This window comes from Halichoeres trimaculatus, unplaced genomic scaffold (genome assembly GCF_033239565.1).
Source record: "Halichoeres trimaculatus isolate MK-OKI-2021-1 unplaced genomic scaffold, fHalTri1.1 fHalTri1_scaffold_15, whole genome shotgun sequence".
Lineage (NCBI taxonomy): Eukaryota > Metazoa > Chordata > Actinopteri > Labriformes > Labridae > Halichoeres > Halichoeres trimaculatus.
The window spans coordinates 28,032,016-28,055,739 of NW_027437193.1; the positions used below are offsets into that span (position 1 = coordinate 28,032,016).

At 39.4% G+C, this 23,724-nt stretch overlaps 1 long non-coding RNA gene and 1 pseudogene across 1 annotated transcript; both read left to right on the top strand.

Moving 5' to 3' along the window:
• The first annotated feature begins 16,650 nt into the window (after positions 1–16,650).
• Positions 16,651–18,153, top strand: LOC141804765 (uncharacterized). Its single transcript, XR_012599655.1, has 3 exons — positions 16,651–16,911; positions 17,023–17,145; positions 17,241–18,153. It is a non-coding gene; the product is annotated as an uncharacterized LOC141804765 (long non-coding RNA).
• A 3,399-nt stretch (positions 18,154–21,552) lies between these two features.
• Positions 21,553–23,075, top strand: LOC141804297 (cerebellin-4-like; annotated as a pseudogene).
• The last annotated feature ends 649 nt before the right edge of the window (positions 23,076–23,724 follow it).

Genomic DNA, 23,724 nt, shown 5'->3' on the forward strand with positions numbered 1-23,724 from the left:
ACTGACAGACTGAAAGAACTGCAGTGATTTTTGCACCGGGGCGCCAGAGAGAGAAGGAGAGAAAGTCCACAGCAAGTCAGTGTGTGTGTGTGTGTGTGTGTGTGTGTGTGTGTGTGTGTGTGTGTGTGTGTGTGTGTGTGTGTGTGTGTGTGTGTGTGTGTGTGTGTGTGTGTTCATTTAAATTTCCCCCAGGCAGGATGATAAAGATGGCATATGCTGGCTGATAACATTAACCTACATAGTAAAGTAACAGGCACTCTTCACCTCACTGGTGACAGTTTCTCTTTTCATGTAAGTAGCACCGTTTTTCATCTTTTACCTCTTTATAAATGGATTAACTGAAATTCATGCTTCCTAACATAGGATAAAAGCACATCGTATTTCATTTAAGTCCCCAAAAAGAGCCAAGAGACCTTCAGTGACGCTAACATCTCTGAGCAGATGTTTTCAGTAAATGGCACAGCGAGATAACGTACAAGCCAGCATTCAGGCAGTGCAGCATCTTATTTTCCTCCCCCACTGAGCTGTAATGTGACAATGAAGGATTTCATGGTTCATTGACAAATCAAGATCCTCCAGGCCAAAACAGAGTCTTATTTATATCCTCCGAATTGTATTCGATAACAGAAGATGCTGATGAAAATCAGCTACGGGGTCATTCCTATTTTAGAGGCAGGGCTGGCTATTGGATCAGCGAGAGGTATATCGCTCAATTTTTTTAAATTAAAAGAAACTGTTAACAACATTTTGATGTAGTTCGTCAACTTTAAACACCTAAAATTTCAGCAAAGACTTAGCGCTACTGTTCACTGTATATAAAGATGGGCGGCATGCCTCCATCTCATGCATTTGTAAGTGAAGCCAAATCCCACTCGTATGGGCGCTGACCATAGACTGTAAAAAAAAAGTGGACGTCATCTTGCTCAGCTCTAGGTGAGGTAACCACAAAAACCGGACCCCCTGGTGGCTGGCTGCAGTATAAGTCAAAAAATTTTGTCTCTCCGGTCATTCCAGATGGGCTGTGGTCAAACTTTAAAAACTAATACACCTTGTAGAGATGTTTCTCACGTCTGCTTGTTGTGGTGATTTGAAGATATAATTTGGCTGTCTTGTATTCAAGTCCTCTTTTTTTCTGAAGATTTTTGTTTTTGTTAGTTATAAGAGGCTAAAAAGGAGGTTTTACATCATTTAATGATGATTGACAGCTGCTGTTCTTGTGCAGTTTTTTCGGGGATTGTAAAATATGTCAGGAGGTAGAGTCAAGAAGTGATTAGACTCTCGAAAGAAGAAAAAAATATATTTATGTTGTTACCCAGCTCGACTCAGATTCTCCCAGAATCCCTCACAGTCTCTACTGAGCAGACTCTGGTTGCACAACTGCTACCAATGGCTGCACCTGTGACGAGTGAATTTTTGTTTCAAAACTGTACAATGGTAAATGGTGGAGCCACGCTGTGGGGGAAGGCACATGACGTCACATAACGTCACATGACACCTCAGCCCCAGCATTTAATCTTTCCTTAAGATAAAACATCAAAATGTCAGTCAGTAATCCAATGACAAATTGAGAATAACATCGAATCTCACCAAAAACGTACGCTTACACACAAACATCAACAATTGAGATAACTGCCACGACGGAAAGCCTGTTCAAGGAAACTGCTTTTGGTCCATATTCTAATTTTCTTCTTTGACCCATGCTCTTTTTCCTTTTTTTAATGGAGAAGGAAAATTTAAAACCTATATAGCAGGGGTGGCCAACCTGCGGCTTGTGAGCCACATGTGGCTCTTTGCCTTTCTGTGTGCGGCTCTTCTATCCACTATATAGTTATGAGTAATGGTGTGCCAATCAATCTAAACTATTGATGTACTGATGCCAAAGTTTGGATCAGTATTGATCAATATTTGGGCAATAAGATTAATACTTAAGTTTCATTTTCTCTTCTCTACATGTGCTCCTCTCAATAGCTCATGTGCTCACATCTATCTATCTATCTATCTATCTATCTATCTATCTATCTATCTATCTATCTATCTATCTATCTATCTATCTATCTATCTATCTATCTAGATAGATAGATAGATAGATAGATAGATAGATAGATAGATAGATAGATAGATAGATTGGAAACGTATTGATTTTCATTTTATGTCATTTCATATATACGTGTGAGAAGAAGTGTGTTTGTAAGACCATGTGTGTGTTGTGGCTCTTTGTAGTGCCATGCTGATTTTTGTGGCTCTTGGTCTCTGACTGGTTGGCCACCCCTGCTATATAGCAACCAGTCACCAGGGGGAGCTCTAACAGCTTTGGCTTCTATCTGGTTAGTTTTGTTGAAGTTTGTATAAATTCAACCAATGCCTTTCAGCACATGACCTGTGCCATGACAGACAAAACAAAACTTACTAAGTAAATACTACTGAAGTAGAATGCTCATGAAGTTCGGCGCTTCATCCCAGCTTGTACCTTGTCTTTCATTTCATAACAAGTATTGGAAAGAGACATCAACACCCTAAAACTGTACACCCACATAAAGATGTGTGTGAAGCTGAAGGACCACCAGGGACCATGTTTGATAAAACTGTAAAAGCTTAAAAAACAGAGACTGAGATATCTTGTTTTTGTGTCCCTTGTACTTCACAAGAGCAGATACTGTAAATCACAACTTGATACAGCCAATTCAGAACAGTCCAATGGTTCATTGGATCCAGTTCAGGAGTATCTATTTTGGCAATTTGACTTTTGTCGCCTGTGTTTTTGGACCTGGATGTGATGATATCAGGACCAGCATGTGAGATAAGTATGGCTGCACATCTATCCTGCACAACTTGTTGCTCAGGGCGGTTTGCCAATCACAAGGTAGCAACACCCACAGCTTTAATGCAGGGAAATGCTAAACAGGAGCATGAATCAGTAAATAGACATGATTAATGAAGCAATCTGAAGGAAACAATAGAGATTAATGCTGAGACATGGTGTTTTGAAACATGAGCATGACAGAGAAGTCATCCTCTGAAAAATGAAAACCTGGATTACAAAGCCCCCATAGTGCATTGTGACGGTGGCCCAAAGGCAGTGCTGAGTAAACTGATCCTGGAGGTAGAGTCAGTCGAAAGCGCCTTTGAATAATGCAAAGTTCAATAAACTCTATTCTGCGGCACCTTCTACATCTCTTACACCTGCCCTGCCTGCAGGCAAACCCTGTTTTGGCTTGATCATTTTGTTTCTTGGCACTCCAGAGAGGTAACCATGCAGTCGGACAAAGTTTCAATCTTCTTTTTAATGTCACATGCACCTCCAAGACTACAGTTCCTCGGCGCCGATCCCATTTAAAAGTATGTCAGTCAAAAGCGACAACTAGATCTGTGTCTCTCACAGTCTGAGCTGGAATCCCCAGTGGGTGATATCGCTGCTGCCTCGAGGCAAACCTCTCTGCTTTAATTGCTCCAGTACGAACCTTTAATAGAGCTCAATAACTTTGTTACTGGAATAAAACCTCGTCATGGCGAGTCCCCACTTGTTAAAGTGACGCAGCACTCTAGAAAGGCAGACTGATAAATAGTTGTACCCTGTGTTTCCCACAGTGTGCACAACTGTGAGCATAGCTTGATAGCATCGCCTGTCCCTCTTCAGATAATGCATCTATTCATACAGAGAGCAACAGTCTTTCATCAGCGACACAAGAGTCTATATCACATAATTACAGACCCTTAACCAGCTGGGCTTTGTCTTGCACATTTGTCAGTTTCTCACTGTCAGTTTTCCTATCAGCTCTGATGTCTTGTTGAGAGAATGAAAGAGAAATGTGGGGGAAAACCTCTCCAAGCTGTCAGTGACGTCACTGCTGCAGCATTCCCTTAATGTCTTTCCTTTCTCTGTGTTTTCCTCTGCTTTCTCCTTCCGAACCTAATCTCCTCTCCGTCTTTTATCTCTTTCCTCTCATCCCCCTCTCCCATCTGTTTTCCCTAAACTGCCATTGAACACAGCACCCTCTCCCTTATTTCATTTCTATAGTCTTTCCCCTTATGCTGCAGATAAGACCCAGCAGCAGCAGTCATTGTGATGTACTGCACGTACAACGCCACAGAGGAAGAATTGGTTGTTTAATCTGCCTTAATAGGGTGATACCGACACTGTGTAGACAAAATGGTCACGGTTATGAAGCGCTACAAATCTCACTGTGGACCAGCAAACATGCATGAAATACTGACGAAGAAGCCCGACTCCCAATCTGACAGGAGGAGGCAGTGTGAGAAGGATTTGTCGGAAAATGCAAGATCATCATCATCTCCATAAAAGTCTTTCATCAACAGAAGCAAAACCATCAATTTGCATCCACTCATAGTTTCACATCCCCCCTCATCATCACTCCATAAATACTGCTCACATAATCATCTTCATTTCCAACACTATAAAATCAACCAGGATGACCATTAGCAATATTATCAGTCAAACTTCTGTCACGACCGTGCTGAAACCACTGTACATGGTGACACTGATGGATGCTGATGTCTTTATTGTGACAGCCAATGAATGCCTGGTGACCTTATGAGTCTACCCAGAAGGCATTTGGCCTCACAGTGGGGATACTGAAAGATGGAGAAGAGCTATTTATTCCTGGTGGTGGATTTTCTATTGATGAAACCAGAGCCTGCCCAAGCCTCCGTGGGGCCCTCAGCAAAATTTGATTTGGGGCCCAATGTAATGTAAACTTCAAAACTTTGTTTTGAGGCCAAAAAAAAATAAAGATAATAAAAAATATGCAAAAAGATAAAGGGCCAACCCCAAGAATCAACTCAAAGTCAGTATTACATGTCAAGAAGTTAGCATGAATACCAGGCTATTTAATTGGCCAGTTAAGAGAACATTTACTCAGGTTTTGTACTACCTAGCTAATCTCTAGGGCTAGGACAATATGCTTTTTTCACAATTCAATTCTTACGAATTTGGGGTAACGATTCGATTTAATTTGCGATTCTTTGATACTTCCGATTCATGTGAATTTAATCTGCTTTTTTAACACCAGGCCGAGTGAAAAAGTCAAATGATGATATTTATTTCAACGGACTATATCAGGAGACATATTTTCCCCCCGAAATGGACATCGCTTGAGTTAGGGAAAAACATTTTGCCCTCTGCTGGAGAAAAGTGGTAACTGTTTTCCAAGGTTATAAACAAAGACAATAACGAAGGATTTGAATTTGGAAAAAAAAAAAAAATTAACTGAGAACCCCAATTTTAACATCATAAAACAAACAAACAAAAAAACCAATACATGTGTGAATCAATTTTTTCTCCCACCCCTAATTATTTGCTTTTAATGGCGTCACAGATGTCCTTGATAAACATTCAATTACTAAAATATGCAAACATAACTCTATCTTGGCATCTTTTCTCCTCTTCCTCTTTCTTTTCATTGCCCCTGAGGGGTAAGTCCTTTTTCGCGTTTTGCCTTTAACTACCTGCACTTTGGATGTTGAGTGTGCACTGCACGGCAGGAGGCTCACATTACCGGCGCAGTGGAGCTTTGACATTTTAGAGACAGTAAGAATAAATAGGCTTACATCAGCAGTAGCACTCTGTTGACATCAAATTGTGTGTGTGTGTGTTTTCTTTTTTTTTTGAAAAATAATATATTACTGATCATTCAACTCAAGAATGCATAAATTAAATTATATTCTTTTTATTTTTATTTTGTTTATTGCTATTGGGGGCCCCCTAGTGGCTGCAATGTCCTAAGCAGGGGCTTAGTTCGCTATGCCTTGGGCCAGCTCTTGAGGAAACCTATGTGTGACTTTTTTTTAGTACAGTCAAGAGGACCAGAGACAGTCAGAGGCCACTTTGAAGACTGGAGTACCCTGACAACACAAATGACTGGTTGATGTGTGGGATCTTCAGTAGAATGCCAAGATCCGTCAAAGCTAGCAGGTCCTTTATTGCACATTTGTGAGTCGAGCATTCACAATCACCAGGCAACTTTGCAGGCAGCTAATTTGGATTTAAGTTCTGTTTTAACTGGAATAATGCAAAGCCAAATGTATATTACATAAAGTTGTAATACCACCTATCCACCCATCTGAAATTCACAAGGGAAAACATTGAGTGCCACAAACAAATATCCTCTTTTATTGTTTGGTTTATTGGAGTTACTATAAACAGCCCAACAGCTTGTAGGCTTAAAGCCACTCTTTAGGCCCTACTTACGTGGCAATGTTTCACCTGTAAATGCAACAAACACATTGGAAAAAAAATCTGTATTTACAGGAAAAGCTGAGGGACTGAAAAACTGTATGATAGGTGTAAGGCCTGTAACTGACATATAACTGTAGAGTCTTTTGGAAGCTCTCTGCTAAAATAGAGTTTGGCTGATCAACTGGCATACTTATTGAATGCATTTTTGCTGATTGCACAAGTTGTGCAACAGTTGCACATTTTGTTAAAAGGCAGTGATCTGATTGAGCAACGCAAGCACAACATGGTAGTCCGCTTGTTGTTATAGGCTTCTTATCTACTGGTAATTATGGTTTATATACTTCTACTACTTTCTGACTTAGGAATAAAATGTTTATAACTGAAAAATTGGGTTGTGGGTAACCCATACCAGCCAATGTCAGACTTTGACAAAGCAAGAGAGCCCCCCTGCCAGCCAGCATCATTTACCTCCGGTTCCATGCTGAAATCTGACCTACAAACCTGACAAAATGCATGTTTGCTATCACAGGGGGGTTACAGCAAAGAAAGACAATGATGCGCACCAAGTTAAAATGAATTTGGAGGCATATCACTTCAATTTGGTACATTTTATTGAACTAAATATGCATCACATCTTGCAACAAAGCCTGCCACTGCTGTACTTCACCCCCTACAACATCAACAGCCCACAACCTGCCCAAATGCAACTGTGGCTATAACCTTAAGGTTTACACCCCTGGTAAAATAACTAAATCTACAAAAAGAAAAATCAGAAAAGATACAGATTTTATTTCTGTGTGGATGGATTCATTTAATGGCCAGTGTGCCAACTTGATAAACGTGCTATTTGGCAAGACATTGGCAAACAACAAAAAAAGGCTGAGGTGAGTGATATATCAGTATATCTTATCAATTTAAAAAAATCTTTAAAAATTGTTTCAATTGTTTTGAAAATTTATGATTTTTTTTCATTTTTGCAAAATTTTGATGTACAATAATTTGGGGATTTTTTTTTTTTTTTTTTTGCAAATTTATGACCTTTTATTTTATAATTTTTGCAAATCTATTAAAAATAAAAAAAAATGAATACATTACATGTACACTTTCATAAATTCAAAAATCTTTTCATTTAGATAATTATTTATTAGATTTAAATTGTGCATAGAAGTTTAGGCACTTTTTAATCTTGATTGTGGAGATTAAGTAGATTTTGTTGCTCTAGAATTACTTTAATCCAGGTGAAGCAAAATGGCTCCTACATAGTCTCCCTGATGTCACTCATCTGTTCCTGAAACAGAGGCTGTTTTCCAAACCGCCTACACTAACAGTGCCTACTATTTTGGCTGATAATCAGTATGTGGTGGGTAGCATGTGAAAACTTGCAAAATCTGCTGTATACTAAAAATCACCGGATGTCCTACTGATCCGTGAAAATTTCTCTGTATGCAACAGACCAGTCTACCCGGCATACTGTTTTTCCACAATGCATGGCACTAACACTATTTGTTGATGCAGATGGCATGTTTTGGTGAATTATTGCCATCTACTGGAATGAGTCGGCATTACAACTACAATACAACAACATTCATGTTATATGGTCCGTGAGATAAATGAGAAATGATGAGAAAAAAACACCAGTAAATCTTGTCACTTCTAGTTAAGAAAAGGTGTTAACTTCTACAAATTCATCGAAGCCAATATAAAAGACTTTTTAACCATAAGTGGATTATATTGAAGTAGTTTTTCATCAGCTATAAAAACAAAAATCCAGATTTATTTTCAGTCAGTGACATAACTTTTGGTGTAAGATTAGAAATCAAGAATAATGATTCCGCTATTATATGATTAACAAAATAACTGAATGCTGAGATCTGCCCATATATTGTTTTGTATATTTATATTAAAGGCAAAAAACCCAACATCATCTGTAGCTCCACCTTCTGGGACTGGAAACCAGAGTAGTATACTACAAAACAGACCCAACAGAACAGTCATACTACATACTACATACTACATGCCAAAGCAGTAGGAAGTGTGTAGTGCCTACATAATACAGTCACATGTAGTATGTAGTAGACGGTTTGGGAAACAGTCAGTTTCAAAGCAAATCAGCTGGCGTGGCCATATTAGAAATGGGCGGGCCTTGAGCCTCCACACGAACAGCTGTAGGATGTCTGTCGGTCACATGAGCTGAGCTGTGCCTCTGATTGGGTGAACTTAAAATCTTGATATTGTCTAAACTGCTGTGTCAGAAAAAAATTCTCTCTCATACAGTGAGTGCTGAAAGAGAAATCAACGGTTCCGACAAAAGACATTTTTCGTACCTCTTTATTTCTATTGTGAAAACAGCATTTTCTTTTTGGCTTGGTGTGTATGGTGGTGTGACTTTCAGAGCCAGTCTCAAGCGGTTACTCGAGACACTGCAGATTTTTACACTTCCACACTGTCTCATATTTTGTAGACTGGAGGTTTCTGATTGGACATAGCACAAGTGAAAAGCTCCTATTAACACCTGGATGTAAATTAGTGTAGATGACAGAGGGCATCTTGTAGCAGGAAGTAGTTTTGCTGTATTTTGGTCTTAAAGATCCATAGACAGTTTCCTGACACATTACCAACCGATTATACAGATGTGTAACCAGCACATCTGCATGGGGATTATTTTGCGACGTTTACCCAAAGCTAGTCAAATTAAAAAAACATTGCTCGCCAAAGGACGTACATACGCCTTCGTGAGCAAACAGTCTCCTGGTCAATCTTCACAGTTACAACAGACATCATCTCTTGGCAGGAAATCTATTTTATTGAGTCATTGTGTGGGGCAGTGATCATTATAACACATAACAGCTAATTGTTTTTCACTGAAAGATAAATTGGCACTTTTTAAAAACAGCAGTCCTGGTGAATTCGCACCATTAAATGACCTATCTGATCATTTCTGCTGGCAGCTCACACTCTTACTGCTCTGCCGTGACAATCAAATATTAGCCTCCTGCTTCATTACTTATTCTAATCCTCAGTCTTCTCACAGTGAAAGAAGAAGAAGACGTGGCAGTGTATGTCTGATATGCTGGCTTCACATGCCTTAAACGTCAATTCTAATCACAGAGGGGAATTAGTGACGGGTCTCGCTGTGCTGAGGAGGACTGTTTCTTATCAGGAGTTGATGAGCATTAAACAGAACAGTGACCCAGCTGAGGAAAGTGAAACTATAATCCTCGGTTCCAGTGGTTTGAAAATTACACAAATCAGTTTGAATTGACATGCAGGCTGCTATTTATCCTCATTATATTTAACTAAAGTTACATTACCCTTCAGCTGATGAAGGAAGCATGCAGCAGAGCTTCTTAAACAAGCCAAGTTGATGCAAACTACAGATAAAGTTAAAGCTTCTACACTGTTATTCCCTCTGGAGTTTCTGTATCTGAATATATCCATGCAGTCACTCTTCCTCAGAGCTGTGTCCTACCTGTAGACCATGTTGACACTTGGCTGAGAAGAGGCATGAAAAAACTTGTTGCGCACATGAAGACGCTCCTCCAAACTCTGCTGCTCCTGAGGTCTGCAGGCTTCGAAGCTTCCTGGAAAGCAACTGGTGGGGCTGGAGGGGTGTCCCCTGGTTCCTGCCCCCTGCCTCTGCTGGATGGAACTGGGGCAGCGATCCAGCCTCGGCCCCCCTCTCTGCCTGGGCATGGAGATCTCGCTGCAGGCTGCCTTGAGGTACATGTTTTGGATCAACTTTGTCTCCCACAAGCTGACAGGACACTTTATTTTGTTGGCAGTTACTTTTCAGTATATTTAGTCATCCTGCAAAGAGAAACAACTCCTTATAAGTAGAATGCAGCTCTTGTCATGCAGGACCACAGAGGATATCCATATTTGTTTGTTGAGGAGTTCTTGTCATGCCTCGAGCCAACCCAGAGATCTACAGCAGGACCCTGACAATTCTGAACAGAAACAAAGTTCACAAAGACAAAGGTAGGACAGCCAGCCAACAGTCAGACACAAATAAAATTAACGGTTAACAGAGACGGGGCAGAGATATGTCTGTGGGCCATACCTGTGATGTCAACTTTATTCTTAGATGAGTGGCAAATCAAAAGACAAAGGCAGCTTTGTCGGTGCTCACCGTGGCTCCAGTGAGAGAAGCCTGCTTGTCTGTGCTGCACGTTGGACAAAGCCGGAGGGATATTTCTGTCTAGTTGTCAGAAAATATCTCCCTGATACATCTGTTATATGTATGTACAGCCAATTCAAGTTGCAGCTGAGAACAAATTCTGATCCTCCTCATCTGCTGTGGCTTAATGGACTTAGAGGAAACAATGATGACAGAAGCAGCAATGCAAAGAAGGTGTGTGATACTATGTCCCTTCATGGCACATACGGTGGGAAATAAAATTACTGAAGCATCAACTTTTTTCTCATCACATTTATTTCCAAAGATAAATTCAAACAAAATTCCTACCAGACTTTGGTAATAACTCAAATAATTCACACATCGAAAGAAATCACAACGTCCAGGTCCATAAATAATGATTATGTGGAATTAAGTACGATAACACATGAAAAAGTATTGAACAAGCTAACTGTGACTCAGCTAATACTTAGTGGAGAAGCCTTTGTTTGCCACAGCTTCCAGACGCTTCTTGTATGTTTGAACTAATGGCCCACACTGCTCAGGTGTGATTTTGGCCCATTCCTCTGCACAGATTGTCTTTAAATCTTGAATATTCTTTTGGTGCCCTCTGGTGAACCCTTTCTTTAGTTCTTTCCACAAATGTTCAATTGGATCTAAGTCAGGCGATTGACTAGGCCATTCTAACAGATTGATTTTCTTTTTTTGAAACCATTTGAGAGTCAACTTTGCAGTGTGCTTTGGATCGTTGTCCTGCTGGAAGGTCCAGCCACGTCTCATCTTCATCACCCTGGTGGATGGCAGCAGATTCATATCAAGAATTTCCCCATACATGGCTCCATTCATTGCTCCGTCAGTTAAATGAAGTTTGCCAACACCATGAGATGAGAAACAACCCCATGTCATGATGCTTCCACCTCCAAACCTCCCTATTGGTGTAGTGTTTTTTGGGTGATGTGCAGAGCCATTTCTCCTCCAAACATAGTATGTAGTATGACAGCTGAAAAGTTCAGTTTTGGTCTCATCTGACCAGACAACATTCTCACAGTATTCTACAGGCTTGTCAAGATGCTGTTTAGCAAACTTTAAACCAGCTTCAACATGCCTTTTCTTGAAGAATGGAGTCTTGTAGGTTGAGTGTCCATAGAGGCCATGGCAGTGGAGTGCATTGCCTATTGTTTTCTCTGTAACAATTATACCTGCTGCCTCCAAGTCTATCTGGAGCACTTTCTGGGTGGTCCTTGGCTCGTTGAGTACTCTTCTGACTATCTTTCTGACTCCCTGGTCAGAAATCTTGCAAGGAGCTGTGAGTGGCCTGTTGATGGTAAGGTGGTGCTTCTTCCACTTGCGAATAATGGCCCCAACGGTGCTGACTGGAATATTCAGGTGCTTTGATATAAGTCTGTAACCAGTTCCATTCTGATACTGAGCAACAATCAGGTTGTGAAGGTCTTCAGAGAGCTCTTTGCCTTTAACCATCATGAGGTGTGTTGTATTTAACCGCTTGGTGAAAAAAACACCTTTTTTATAGGACCATCAATTTGCTCTAGCCCAGCTGACGTTGGTTTGAACTAATTGGAAGTTCAAGTAATAATTACTGACAGATTTCAGGTGGTATGGTGCATTTCCTTGCGAAAGTATACAGCCTTTCCATGGTGTGTTCAATACTTTTTTCCTGTGTTATCGTACTTAATTCCACATAATCATTATTTATGGACTTGAATGTCATGATTTCTTTTCATGTGTGGATTATTTGAGTTAATACCAATGTCTGGTAGAAATTTTGTTTGAAGTGCAGCTTTGGAAATAAATGTGATGAGAAAAAAGTTGACGCATACAATGCTTATTTTCCCCACCGTACATAGTTCCTAGGATTTTTCATATTGTTTATGTAGAATAACTTAACATGCACCAAATGAGGCTTTTGTTAATGATATGATAATGATCCAGATTAACTGTAATAACACTGAGTTTGTGCTATGCTGCTAACCACAGGGCTACATGAGAGTTTATAACAAATCACCTTGCTTTTTCAAAGTTAACCTGAGGTTATGTAACTATGAAAGAATAGATGGTGTGATATTCTTTTCTACCTGTGAATGTGAAATTCAAAAGCATTAAAAAGGCATTACTGCTCAGATAAAAGCACCTGAGGGTGTTGCAGTTTCAGACCAGTAATGTTCAGTGTGACAAGAAACTAATGGCGGCAAAGTGAGGTTCAGATCAATATGGCTGCATGAGTGACACTCTTCGTTTGTGTTTTTGTTTCTCTTTTTAAAAGAAGGGAAAGATTTTATGTGTCTGTACTCACATTCAACTACACCACTGACCTGAGGGACTGCACCTTAACTATGGAGTCTTGCTTTAAATCAGAGTCTGTGTACACAAAACCTTGGCACCAGACTTTACTAAGGGGGTGTTTTCTGTCCAAATAGGTCCACAGTTGCAATTTCTTCTTTGTTTTTTTCTATTTGCAGGGTACGAATAATGTATTTTCTGATTCATTTCCAGGGCAAATCTCGTATAAAGTCATACATCTTTGCCCCTTTCTTTTATTCCTTTTTTTTTCCAGCTACCATTTGTCTTGTGCTTTTTTTTTCCAATGTTGCTTCTGTTCTTTCAGCTTCTCTGGAAAACAAATATGTTTAATAATACAGGCAGCATCCACAGAACCTGGTTTCCATAGCCACAATTTAACAGTATAATAAAGAAAATGTCAGATTTAATGTATTTCTTATTATTTATAGTTGGATTGGTCTCATAATCTAAGTGTGTGGTATTTATTATAAGATCTAAATGTATGATCACAGAGTGTCTTACATATGAAGCCTTATATGGGTCTCCTCTGTGCTGCTGGTCAGTTGTACCTGCCTGCCCCCTTGTGAACAGAAAGGAAACAGCAGCCATCTGTGAGGAAGAATTCTACTAGATGCTATTAAACGCCATCAAGCTTTAAGACTCTTTTCCACATTTTGTACTTTGCAAGTCTGTGCCTTTTTGTTTTTGGATGAGCAAAGACAATTGTGAAATGGAAGTGGGTGCATGCACACAAACACACACACACACACACAGTCGCACACACACAGAGTCATTCACAGTGTATGAGTAGATGGGCTGAAAAAGGAGATAAGATGTTTGCTGAATGTGGGGGAAGCTGAGCGCCTCTGTGTGTCTGCTGTGTCCTCCCACTCAGCGTGCAATGTGAGAGGCAGATGCAGAGCGTTTAGTCTATTTCAGTCTGTGGATATGTGAGGTCTTTTCTTCACCGTTCCCTCCAAGACCAGATGACTCATCCACAATCTGACTCCTGCAGGCAACAGTGATGCTAGAAAATATCTGACCCTCACAGAGGAAGGAAATCTTGGTCATCGTGTGCAAAATGCCTCGACCCACACTCAAAACTGTCAGTTCTGCTGTCAGGGAAAAATCATGTGAGTATTTATGCAGGGTTTCATATTTCTTTCCCATGCTTTCAGGTTTTGATTTCTGGCATGAAAATGGATAGAGAGTCACAAAAGTCCCTGTTTACAGAAGACTGTCATACATTCAGGTCCTGACTTCTTCTGGGAAAAAGCATTTTACACATGTCCCACACAATCACAGTTCTTGATTCTCCAAGAAAACTTGCTTTGGCCTCCGGGTCAAGCAAACAGGAGGAGGAGAAGAAGAAGAGGAAGTTATCTGTAAATATTACTAAAACGTGTTTGAGGATGTTTCCTAATGTCCTCGCAGTTAAGTTAGCTGTGCAGAGTAAGACACATCAAAGTAACACCTTCTTAGCTGAGGAGAATATTCCATGAAATGAGTAATGAAAAACAAACAAAAGTGACGTTACTTTAATGCATGCATGTTGACATTTTTTGCACATGGAGTCCCACCAGACCTCTCAGCAGGATCTTGTAACTGCACCTGGAGTTGTGTTACTCTGTTGTTTGGTATTGTCTGCACCCATCTGCTGAACCTGTGAACTGAAGAAAGCTGGACTTTGACTCAGGTCTGGGGTCTAGCAGATCATAAATATATTTTTGCATGATGAGGAAAATCTTGCACATAACCACTTTGATGAGCCAGTAAACTCAAAACTTTCTGGAACTCTGTATTTTTTATTTATTTATTTATTTATTTTTTACATTAGGGCTTGTTTATTGTTTTGTCTAGATCAGGAGTCAGCAACTTTTACTTTCATTGGAGCCGTTTTTCCTCAGCTCACCTGAATTAAAGTCATCCAGGAGCCACAAAATCTACTTAATCTTCAAAATAAAGACAAAAAAGCTAACAAAATTCTATTTGTTATTAAAATCTAAAATAGAATAATTATCTAGACAAAAAGCTTTTTGACTTTGATTGATGTCTTAGTTTTCTATTTTTGGTAATTCTGCAACAATTTCAAATAATTTTGGAAATTCAAAAATCAACAAAAAGTTGAAAAAAATGTATTTAAAAGTATCAGCAAATATTTAGAAATTGAAATTTATTAAATAAAAAACGATATTTCAAAAAATTGTAAAAGATTTAGAAAACTTTTGACATTCAACAAATTTGTAAAAATTTAAAAAAGTTTTAAAAAAAGAAAAATGAAAAAATATCAAACATTTTTTAAATTTGCAAAATATTCAAACCTTGGAAATTTGCAAAAATGAAAAAGAAATGTCAAAATTTTGCAAGATATTTTAAACAATTTTGAAAAAAATTACATTAAAAAAATACTTTATTTGATAACATATTTTGATAATATTGCCCAACAATTTGTTTTTGTTTGCTGATGACTTTCCATATATCAATTATGTATTTTAATCACGTTTGCAGTTAAAGGAATTCATCCACACAGAATTAAAATCTGATTTTTTTTTCCAGAATTGTCTTTTTGTAGATCTAGTTTTCTTACTAGGGCTGTAAAACTTGAGGTTAGCCACAGGTGCATGGAAAGTTGGTGAGCTGTTGATGTAGGAGGTGAAGTAGAGAGGTGGCAGGCTTTATTAATAGATGTGATGAATATTTAGTTCAACTAAATGTTAACACAGGATTTTATTTAGTGTCAGTGTCGTTACTCATCAATGCCCTCTGTAGGAGAAATAAAAATTCTTTATTTCAATAATATTTTTTAAAGCTACAATGAGCCACTGCAAAGGAGTCAAAAAGCCGCAGGTTGAAGACCGTTGGTCTAGATCATCCACCCTGTAGTTAGCTGAGATCACTTTCCAAACACTGTGGATCCTCTTCTTTAAACAGTTTATCTGACCCATGTATTATTTCACAGACTCGCTGACATCTCAAGACAGCTTTTACATCATCAACACATCATGAGGGCTTCAATACAATGCTCAAGTGCTGAAGGTGCATTAGTGAGGAATACAAAGGTCCTGGCTGTGTTTTTTTTTTTTTTTTTTTTGAGAGAGATGCTATCTTGAAGATGTGTCTTAATCCAGAACACTGAACCAAGTGTTTTCACCAAGTAACTCCTTGATTTGTGGTATAGGATACCTGGCAGTTTGCCACTATCTATTAAATCTAAAGGTTTGTTTTTTTATGATTTACATCTGACTTCAATGGTACCAGAGGATGATGTTTGGGTAGTTTTTGTTTGCACCATGCATTGGCAAAGAGGATCAGACTGGGGCTTCAGTTCTGGTTTTGAATCATTTTTGGACTTGTGTTCTGAGGTCATGATTTGTTCCCTCATCTGGTTCCTGTCTGTCATCTATCCTGCACCCATTTGTCCAATATGTATCATTGCTGCTCTTTATACAGTGGTTACAATCCCTCTGGTACATTTTGAAAAAAGATTTTCATGGTTCTGTCAGGCTAAAGTGAGGCTGACGCTGTTTACTGGATTATTTTCATCCCTTCATCACTCTATAAATTTGTGACTTGCTCTATTTGTGGGGAATGGTTGTAAGTGGTGGGAATGGCTCATCACTACCTCTCTCAAGGTGCAAAAACATCCTCATTTCTGCTCTGATGTTATCATTTGCAAAACTAGTTTTGAGTAACAAAGAGCACTGGACATGAACTCACTCTATTGTTATATTTCAGGCCGGACAGATGCAAACAGGACTTTTGATGCAGGTCAAGTGTTTGAACCAGGAAATCAAGAGCTGTTTCACCATGTTTCACCTTACACAATTATTGTTTGTTACGTCCTTTTCCACATAATTTCATCTTATCGTGTGTTCACAAGTGGCGAGGGTTAAATCAGTTTTCCTCTCCCTCTTGCCAATATGACCAGCTTGCCTAACAACTTTTACTATCTCTGTTAAAGATTTGTTTGGTTGAGGACAGGTTGCATTCTGGTTCAAGAAAATTTCCTTCTTGATTTGAGTGCCATTAAAGGTCATTTCCTCCTTTGAGTGGTATAAAGAGACAGTTGTGGAGAGCCGTTCTGACAAACTAAACGGAATGAAGATGCAGACCTCTGTGGCTCTGTTGGCTGTGTCCCTGCTCTGCTTCAGTGTTGCTGAGATTCCTCACAAAGAGCAAAAATGCCAAAATGACAATACCCAAGTTTTTATCATCCTACGGCAGCTGGAAGCCAAACTGAGAGACACTGAGAGACAGTTGGAGGATCTGAGGAAGGAGATGAAAGGTAAAAACATGCACTGACAACATCCAGAAACAGAGTTAAATCCTTTGAGAATTCTTCATCTCTATTGTGGCTTTTTATGCTAAAAAATGCTCCCGTTTACAACCTGTCAAGGTAACAAAGTGGCATTCGGGGCTGCGATTGGTAATGTGGGCAATGTTGGAGTTTTCAGCCATGAAATCACACTGGTCTACAGAAAAGTCTTCTCAAACACTGGTGCATACAACCCTGCAACAGGTAAATTTACAACTAGAACACAATAAACACAGACACACACACAAAAACCTTTAAGATGACCTGCAGTATGGTGCAATGCTGTTTATCATCAACAGGTATTTTCACCGCCCCTGTCAGAGGATTCTATTACTTCAGTGTCGCAGGTCATTTTCATTCAATCAGACCTATGACACTCCGTCTGATGAAGAACGGGGAGCGGATGGTTGTTGCAGCCAACCATGCATGGGGGAACCGATTTGAAACAGCGACCAACGGCATGACTCTTCAGCTTGAAGTTGGGGACCAGGTGTACGTGAGACTTACTGCACACACCTGGGTTTTTGATAATACTGACCACCCCAGTACCTTTATTGGACACCTGTTGTTTCGCCTTTAAGCCAAATCAAAGTTCACTTTTCAAAGGTGATGTACAACAGAAAAGTTAAGCAAAGTAGAGCACAAAGCAGATTTTAGGAGGGCAATTATCATGAGCAGGTGTCAGAAAAGTTTTGTTGTTACAGATTGTGGTATGAGGCAAGCTGAATCAAAGGATATACAATTAATAAGAAAAATCAGAGGCCAATACATTGAAGGGGAAGTTAAAATTTAGAGCTAGATGAATTAATTATGAATACAAAAATAGAAAAACCAAAAGAAACCAGAAAAAAAAGTTTACACATCAATCTTTTTCTCCTGATATAAGAGTCAAGATGGAAAACCCAGATCAAGTGTTATCTTGTTGTACTGAGTTTGAGGTTAGATCTAGTTTACATTTAAGGGTTATACAATGAGTAACCATACAGCAGAGTAAAAGAAATAAAAACAAAACATCTTTGATAGACCCAACACACACTGCAACATGGTAAAAGAGGCAGCTTTCTCGAACTGCTGACTTGTTACGATCACAACTTGAAACAGAACAGCACATGATCTATTTTATACCTCTTACCCACTTTAAGTCCTGTAAACACTCAGAGGAATTATCTTTTTTTTTTTTTTTTTTTTTTTTTAAGTCTGACTACTACTCACTTGATGGAAGAAATACAACTAGGCTGTTTTATTTAAGTTTAAGCTGGTTTGGGAAATTACCTAACCACATCTGAAAGATGACTTTGGGATATATGAATGACTACAGCAGGAAATGCAGAGCTGGTTTATCTCAGTTTAGAAATGCTTTTTGTTTTTCAACTTGATGAAATTATTTTATTTCCAAAAACATTTGGATTCTGAACATATTGATGTAAACCAAGGCTATGAAAACATTTTTCTCTCTAATGATTCAGATCACATCACATGCTTCCTATTGTTTGTATTGACTATTTGCGCTCTTGTACTTTTCATATTCTGTCATATTGCTTGTGATTATTGCATTTTTTTGTCATTCTGGAACAATCATGATATACATCCATTAATCTGATAAATAAACACCTCATCTCACTCCTTATCGCAAATCAATCTAGGCTGAAGAGTTCTTGCACTTTTCCCCATTCTCTTTTGTCACTGATGCAAAAATATTAGTTTCTGTTCATATCATAGTGGGAATTGTGTCAAAATGTTTAGCTCTGTTTACATACTATATGAGTAGGCTGAACAACATTGTCATTTTTTAATTATTTGATTCAGTGGAGTAATCCAGTTAAAGGCAGCTGATGCTGTTGGGTGCATCGCTAAATAACCGATCATTATATTAAAATTTAAACCATGTGCATTAGTGGTTATAGAAACAGTGTTTGAAGTTGTGAAGCTTAACAGCTACAAAGTTTAAAGAAGGAGAACTTGATGACAGAAACATAAAAACACCTTCAGCAGTCCAAGCCTTTTTTAAAGAAACTGAGAGGACTTAACATTTGAAGTGGACTGCAGTGACATGGCTCTTAACAAGGTGTGTATTTGAAAAATGAATGGAGGTCTTCTTTTCATAATACTTGTCTTTGTTCAAGACAATTTTTTTTCTGAACACAATGTGACGAGGTCATGTGTTTATCACTGGTTTCATGGCGCTGTTGTTTGAAACGTGACTACAAGCAAACTTTGTAAGTTTGTAGCAGAGTTAAGTAGCCAGCTTTATTTAGTGCTATTTGCTGGTTCTCTGACACATGTCTGTAACGTTAGTAAACCCTGTGCCCGTGGCATAGGCAGTATAGGCAAATGCTAGGGGCCCCGGCAGTCATAGGGGCGCCAGCGCGGTGCCCTCATGATTTGCCGGCGGATGATAAGATCATCAGTGTATAAGAAAAGAAGGAAAAATGTCTACAACGAGTTAAGACAATCTTTTTTTGTATAATAGAATTTCCAGACTTTTATTCAGTAATGTTACAAAAGAATCCAGCAAAACATGACAACAACCTAAAAAAGGCTCTATTTTCCTACACTCGGCTTGACCCTGAAGGGCTTATGATCACAACTTCAACACCCCTCCTCCTCACCAGAGGCCTATATCATGAAGCAAGATTAGTGTCTTATCGAGATAACTTCAGGGTTAAAGGGCAACTCCGGTTTTTTGACACCTGGACCTTATTTATAGGTGTGTGCATGCTCATATACTTACTTAGACAAAGATCATGCAGCTCGGAGTCCTTCAGAAGTTATTCAGACCCAACTGATTTTAGCCGCACTTAGCGGGGGCCACGGCAAGGGAGCTTCAGCGCGGGACATGATCTCTGCAAAATCCCTCATTTCGGCTATATTTTTTCATCCATCGCCAGTGTTATCATAAAGTCAGCTCGTCTACCGTCTTCAGACTACGACTTCGAGTTTGACGGTTGTCCTTACCGGTTTGAGCCTGAGTACACAGGAGCTCCATGAAAGAAGGATGCAAAGGGAGAGAGACGAAGAGCTGGCTCGAGAACAACAAACAGGAGCACGTCCACGACTCAATGCGAACTGGTGGTGCGCTTGTGGACAGTGTTCGCCTATGGCAACAGAAGAGGAGTGTGTTTGTGATAACGATGGATAGCGATGGATGAAAAAATATAGCCGAAATGAGCAATTTTGCTGAGATTATGTCCCGCGCTGAAGCTCCCTTGCCGTGGCCCCCGCTAAGTGCGGCTAAAATCGGCTGGATCTGGATCTTGCTAGCATATATAATTTCTAACATAATTTCTAACATGCTCTTACATAGCATCCAAATTTACTTCCAGGGAACAATAAAGTTTGTCTTTATCCTCTTTAATATCCATCAGGCAAGTTAAGCAAAGTGTGAATCTTATTAGTGAGAAGGCTGACTGTTGCTAGAAACTAAGCTGCCTGTAGCATTTTTGAGGCAGCGAATTTAAAGATGAAACAAATGTATATCAGAGATCCATTTGTTATTCAAGTCATGGCTACCTTTAGCTTTAAACACTGCATTTTACATTTCATGGCCACAACAGAGGCAAATTGGCATTGAGATTAAAGACAAAGTCAATGCAAAGACCTGTTTGGACGCAGATTCGCCCTGGATGGTGCATTTGGAGCATCGGTGCATTTGGGGTGTCGGTGCATTTGGGGTGTCAGACACCTCTATGCTCCAGTTGAAAATTTTGAACCTTGGATGCAAATTCCCAAATTTGCGTGAGGCTGTGCTGCGGTAGCCAATCAACGATGACATTCCCCCGCTGACGTCATTGAGTTGATGACGTGTGATGCTCCCGCCACCTGCTCCAACTCCAACCCCGCCGAAAAGATGGAGGAGAAATTAATCTGTGCGGTGTGTCATTATCCAGAGTTATACAATACGACCTGTGTACTCTACAGAGACTGGAAAAAAAGGAGCAGGCTTGGGTGAAAGTCTCTGAGGAGACAGGTTTTGAAGGTAAGTTCTGTAAATATTTGTTTCCAGCTGGATTTTCCTGCACGAGTCATCACTGAGTCCAACTATGTTTTCCTCAGTGGAGTTTTGTCGTAAAAGATGGAAGAGTCTCAGGGACACCTACCTGAAAGAGAGGAGGAAGAAGCAGGAAAGAAGGAACAGGGCAGTGGCAGTGCCAGGGAAAAGATGGAAGTTCTCTGCGGTCCTCTCTTTCCTCGACCTCTTCATTATCCCCAGGGAGACCTCCAGGAACATGGATTGGGGGGGTCGAGGATGAGGTCGCAGGGAACAGCGGATTACACTCAGGCATATATATTTATATGGGGGAGGCTTTGTCAAGATCCCTTAGAAAGGCCTCTCAGCCCCTTTAAGCAGAAACTACAAACACTAATTCAGTCGACATTATCATTAAAATACCTTTTCAAGTAATAGTTTATGGTTTCAATGACTTGCAGTCACAAAAGAATAACCAAAGAAACCTTTGGCCAGCTGGCCTACTTAAATCTTCTCTCTGATAAGGATTAGTCTTGATAAGGATAGATTGCTTTCTGGTAAATTTAAGGTCATTTCCTCCTTTGAGTGATATATACACATAAACAGGTGTGGAGAGCTGATCAGACAAACTTAATGAACTGAAGATGCAGACCTCTGTGGCTCTGTTAGCTGTGTCCCTTCTCTACTTCAGTGTTGCTGAGGTTGTGCACCAAGAAAACCAGGAAGAAGAGGGTGAAAGCCCACAGGTTCCTGACGATGTGCTGGCTGTGGAGGAACACAGTCCAGGTGATGCTGGAATTTCGTGTGGTATTCTACGGCAGCTGGAAGCCAAACTGAGAGACACTGAGAGACAGCTGGAGGACCTGAGGAGGGAGATAAGAGGTAAAAAAAAATGAAGTGACAACATTCAGAACCAGAGTGTAATCCTTTGAGGATTTATCATCTCTAATGTGGCACTGTACTCTATTAATGTCCCCTCAAGGTAACAAGGTGGCGTTCGGGGCTGCGATTGGTAATTTGGGCAATGTTGGACCTTTCAACACTGAAATCACACTGGTCTACAGAGAAGTATTCTCAAACACTGGTGCATTCAAACCTGCAACAGGTAAATTTACAACTACTACATGAATTCTTACAACATGGGTACATTTAGTAAATGAATACGTTTAGTTGTAAATATCAGGCTTTTCCTGATTTTGTTCTTATGTGTCACATAACTCCAGACTGACCCGAAAACAGTGAAATTAGCATGAGTGCAGATAATGAAGTTGATTCCTGGACACAGTTCAAGTTGAGGGTTGTAAAATGTAACTGCTTTTGTTTTTGATAGCACTAATGGCACAGTGTGTTGCTTTTAATATCTGCATTTGCAACTCACACTGATAAGCAGAGAAAAGAATGTGGGCTACGTGAATGAATAAGTAAAAAGATAGATAGATAAATAAATAAATAAATAAATAAATAAATAAAACATTTTTATCTTTTTATTTAAAAAAAAAAAAAAACTCTTTTACAATCTTGAGAAACATGTCAAAACTCTGAGGCTCTATTGGCTGGGCTGAAAGCCTCTGTTTATGTAAAACATTTACAGAGGTTATAGCCAATGCAGTGGTTGTTTGTTCAACTTCCAGCCCCTGTCGTTTTCTGCATGTATACCATCACACTGCAATAGGAAAAATATTGCCAAATAGAAAAAAAAAAGTCAAGGTAAATGTCAAGGCAATACCACTTAAAGTTAAAAAAAAAAAAAATCAGTTTATATATTCTGTGATGCTGTTTATCATCAACAGGTATTTTCACCGCCCCTGTCAGAGGAGTCTATTACTTCAGTTTCTCAGGTCATAATATTTCTAGCAGACCTATGGGACTCCGCCTGATGAAAAATGGGGAGCAGATGGTCACAGTGTACAACCATCCAGCTGGAAATCGACACGAGACAGCGACCAATGGCATGACTCTGCAGCTGGAAGTGGGAGACCAGGTGTACATGAGACTTCGTGCAAACACCTGGATTTTTGATAACCTCAACTACCACAGTACATTTATTGGACACCTGTTGTTCCGTCTTTAAGTTGCATCAAAGTAGAATTTTACAGTTCTACAATTTGATGTAGCAGATGCTTTTTTTCTGCTCTTTTTGGAAACACTTAAACAGCCTTGCCAATTACATCACATCACATCCTTTAACTTGTTGAACTGACTATATGTTCTCCCATACTTTTCATATCCTGTCATATTCCTTGTGATGACTGCATATTTCTCTTTTTTGTCATTTTGGAACAATCATGATAGACATTCATTGATATGATAAATAAATGAATAAATTTTCCCAACAAAGAGCATCCTCTTCACTGAGATAATCAGCAGTCATTTTTTTGTGTCAACAGATTTCATAGAGAGTTAAATTTAACTTTGTCAGAGTGAACCAGATCATGCACCTTACATTAAATCAATGCAGGCAGAAGAGTTTTTGCATTTTTACTCAGTCTTTTTGACGCTGACACAGAACTGTTGGTTTCTGTTCATTGCATTGTTACCATTATGGCCAAATATTAAGCTATATTAGCATGCTAGATTTGTAGGCTGAACAACGTTGTTATTTTTATTATTTGATCCTGTTCAGTAATCCAGGCTGATGCAGTTGGGTGTTTCATTAAAGGGGCTGTGAGGAGTTTCTCAGTGATCATTAAAAAGTCTCCCTCAAAGATGTATGCCTGATCGTAATCCAAACTTTAAAATGAGATTATCAGTGTCAATATTGCTGGTTACAGGTTATTTTAAATTGCTACGTCTTAGCTTCCAGCTCGGGTCGACCA